Raw genomic sequence first — 4,432 nt, forward strand, 5'->3', positions numbered from 1 at the left:
CACATGCAGCACTCGTGATAAGAATAAAAATGTCTAATTTTTCCCCAATACTAAAACATGATATTGTATCTAAGAGAAATGCAATAATTCTAATCAAGTCGCATACAATTATGTTGTCTGGTATGGACATATGTTAGACTGGAAAGGAATATAAAATTTAGGCCAAGTGCTGTGACCTATGAGGTCATTGCCGGAAGGGGAATTGAAGAATGAAAAGGTTCTAAAGGTGTAACAGGAGGAAACCCTCGCAGTTGCTCCTTGAAACAATTGTTAGGACAGAGCGGAGAATGAGATGGAAGCAAGAGAATATAAACGGAGGTACGGTAAAAGGCATGATTAATGACTACTGTACCGAGTGAGGTGTGCTGACAGCACTATCCCCCTACGGAAAGGATATATATATCACGGTTTTGTTAAGATGGCACAGCTCTCTTACAGTACACAAAATATTCAGAAACATGTTTTCGCAAATGTACATTTACAATTCAAAGAATCAAGAATCAAGAATAATCAGTGTAAACACTTTTTTTATTAATTCAGGTGTACAGGTAAATGATTTACCTGTACACCTGAATTTATCGTACGTTTATAAATTAATTCAAAACTACTCAAGAGCTTTTACTCCAATTAGCGAAATACTTTGAAATTTGTCTGGACGCTGCAGCAAGAGGTTACGAGCCATAAACTTCTTTAACTGCTGTTCCTCTATTATCTTCTATCTATCTTTCTCAATTTTTTCTTTATAATATCTTAGCATTAATTCATTCTATTCCTCCATTCGCCTGACTATATTTGTATCTAATCATACTGCCAATTATATTCGGACGGAATATATTACAAAATCTTTTCGATGTTTTCTTAATCATGAGAATAGCGTTAATATAATAATAATAATAATAATAATAATAATAATAATAATAATAATAATAATAATAATAATAATAATAATAATAATATAAGCAGGCTATTTTCTTCAGAATTGCGGAACAGATGGCAATTTCCAACGAAAATAATTTCATAAAAAAAAACTTAAACATCAAGGACGCACAAAAGGCATGTGGTGTTTTCTTATTGTGTTCAGAGCTTCTCTTTCATTACTTTAGAACAGTGGCATTACTTTACAACAGAGACATTACTTAACAACAGGGAATTTACTTAACAACGGGGACATTGCTTAACATCGGGGACAATACTTTACAACAGAGACTTTACTTTACAAAGGGGACATTACTTACCAACAGGGACATTACTTAACAACAGGGACATTACTTAACAACGGGGACATTACTTTACAACAGAAACTTTAATTTATAACGGGGACATTACTTAATAATGGGGACATTACTGTACAACAAGGACATTGCTTAACAACAGGAGATTACTTAAGAACGGGGACATTACTTTACAACAGGGACATTACTTTACTATGGTGGCATTACTTAACATCGGAGACATTACTTCACAACAGCCATTACTTTACAACAGGGACATTACTTAATAAAGGGTACATTACTTAAAAACGGAGACATTACAACAGGGGACATTACTTAACAAAGAGGACATTAATCTACAACAGGGACAGTACTTAACAACGGAGACATTACAATGGGGAACATTACTTAACAACGAGGACATTAATCTACAACAGGGACATTACTTTACAACAGAGACATTACTTTAGAACAGGGACATTAAAAGAACAAGAAACAAACAGCCGAAACTGGTACTCACCTTACCTGCCTACGAAGATCCGCCTGAATACCAGTAAGTGCTGAAAGGAATGGATAAAAAATGTGAATAAAATTGAAGAGTAACAAGGGAAACAATATGACGTTAATCAATAATGTGGGAAACCTTCCTCTCTGAGAGAGAGAGAGAGAGAGCATTATATAAATTCCCTTCATTCCGAAGATCTTCCATTAAGCAATAATTGCAATTACAAGAAGACAGAAAATTAGAACAACTGGAGGCTGCTATCACAGTTCTACGCTTTTGCAGCGAATGAAATTAGGACATGGTGTAATATCGCGTTTAATATCTCTAACTTTAACCAAGGTTGCGTTTTAAATTTATTCTTATGACCGCCGTGTTCTTGAAACTTGAACTTTGTTCATTTAACTTAAAAGGTTTTTATATTCTGCACAGACCAGTTTTTCCATGTAATGGTCTTGGTTTGCCTCCTTACAGGAAAAAAAAAAAAAAGAGTAGCAACAACAATAATAGTTACGACCAAGAAGATGATGGTGTTCATAAAAAACAATATTAAAGTGAAAATAAAAACTGAATTAAAATAACAATTTCATTGTTAACAATAAATCAATAATAGCGTCAATAACGACGATAATAAACTTACTAACAGCACGATAATAATAATAATAATAATAATTAATAATAATAATAATAATAATAATAATAATAATAAAGAAATCAACTCGCCTTAAAGGTGCCATATCTAAATTCCACCTAACAATACAATAATTATTACATCAGAAAAATACAACATCCAACATCCTATAATGACCTCGATAATAATAATAATAATAATAATAATAATAATAATAATAATAATAATAATAATAATAATAATAATAATAATAATAATAAAGAAACCAACTCGCCTTAAAGGTGCCAAATTTAAATTCTACTTAAAAAATAATCATTATAACAAAAAAATGCTTATTCAACATCCTATAATAATAATAATAATAATAATAATAATAAAACGAAATCAACTTCCATTCAAGTGCCAGACCTAAATTCCACCTAACAATAATTATTAAAAAATCAGAAAAATGCAACATCCAACATTCTATAATGAGCCTGGAGACGCCGATCTCCGGAACATCTCATAAGCGCCGTATCTCAAAGCGAAGGCGCAAACTCCTAGTCCCCAGACATGCAACAGCAAGGCGATATTGCCACTTTAAATTCTGATAACACTCCTTTATGAAAATGATTTCTCGTGGAATGGGTTGCTAAGAGTCTACTCCTCCTCCTCCTCCCTCCACAGCCATGAGGCTGGAGGAGGAGGAGGAGGAGGAGGAGGAGGAGGAGGAGGAGGAGGAGGCGTGGGTACATGGTTTCGTACATTGTGATACAAACCGTACGAAATCATTTACTCAATATGATCTCGGAGAGCGTGACGGGTAAATGAACAAGTTAGAAGCAACTGCTGAGGCTGTAAGAACCAAACAGAGAGAGAGAGAGAGAGAGAGAGAGAGAGAGAGAGAGAGAGAGAGAGAGAGAGAGAGAGAGAGACTTGCTTAAAATCTCATATATGTGATATCGGACCGTGGAAATTAAATGTGCGCGTTAAAAGCAACTACTTTAGAAAGAGCGAACGAGAGAGAGAGAGAGAGAGAGAGAGAGAGAGAGAGAGAGAGAGTTAAGTTACGGATTCTTCCATTAAATCTCGCGAGCACATTGTTCTTTATATGTGACTTAAGAAAAAACTAGTCAAAACAGTAATTAAATATGGAAAAAAATAAAATCTGAAAAAATATGAAAAATCCCAATGACAAAATTAATGATTACAAAAGAAAAATCAGCACAAATTCTCGCGGAAAACACCTGCAGTCGTTATTCCTCAGAGAGAGAGAGAGAGAGTGCAGTCGTTACTCCTCAGAGAGAGAGAGAGAGAGAGAGAGAGAGAGAGAGAGAGAGAGAGAGAGAGAGGAAGCAGACACACGACCCCAGCCATTGGCCACAAATCACGACAACTCTCCCGAAGAACAAACAGAACTTGATTCTCCATCTGCACTCGACATCCACCAGGCAGCCCAAGAGCAAATCAAGTTATCACAGCCTTCTCTCTGGCTCCCCCTGTTATCTTCCCGGTGTGTTATCGCCGGTGATCACAAGCGTCGTGATGGCTCCCTTCGCAGATAAACGGTAAAAAGGGCCGCTGGAATAGGACTGTGATAAGGCATTAGCCCCATGGAGTGGTGCTCCCAGGCGTGGCGATATCTCGAGAAGGGTGTTGATAGAATGGGCGTTACCCGGCATGACGTGTACGTTCTCCCCACACCCCCATTATCCTATTACGCGGTAAATGGAATCAAAATCCGCAGAGGAAAAATGAGTCTTCAGATGTTGCAGTCGATAGGATCCTTCTCCCTGGAAGATGAGCTTTTGGGAGGAGAAGCAAGCCGCGGATGAACGAGCTATCCAAGATGCTCTGTCTGTCTCCTTTTTTTTTCTTTTTTTTTTAATCTTCTTTTTGTTTCCCTAATCATCTTGCTTGCACCCCCTCTATCTTTATCGAATAATTGCCAGTTGCTCTGATTTATTGGGAAGGTTTACTCAGAAGTCCCATCATTCTTTATTTTCCTGAGAGGTCTCGAGTAAATGTCTGAAACATGATTCGGGAGGTGTAAAAGCAACTTGAGAAGCAGTCTCTTGCAGGTAAATGTGAGACAAGATGTTACATATC

At 36.4% G+C, this 4,432-nt stretch overlaps 1 long non-coding RNA gene across 1 annotated transcript in view; it reads right to left on the minus strand.

Annotated features, from left to right (window-relative positions):
* Positions 1 to 1,731: 1,731 nt before the first annotated feature.
* LOC135205954 (uncharacterized) overlaps positions 1,732 to 4,432 on the minus strand; it is a 247,069-nt gene continuing 244,368 nt past the window's right edge. The window contains exon 3 of the long non-coding RNA XR_010312643.1: positions 1,732 to 1,771. This is a non-coding gene — a long non-coding RNA (uncharacterized LOC135205954). The remainder of the gene's footprint in view (positions 1,772 to 4,432) is intronic.

Source organism: Macrobrachium nipponense, chromosome 29 (genome assembly GCF_015104395.2).
Source record: "Macrobrachium nipponense isolate FS-2020 chromosome 29, ASM1510439v2, whole genome shotgun sequence".
Classification (NCBI taxonomy): domain Eukaryota; kingdom Metazoa; phylum Arthropoda; class Malacostraca; order Decapoda; family Palaemonidae; genus Macrobrachium; species Macrobrachium nipponense.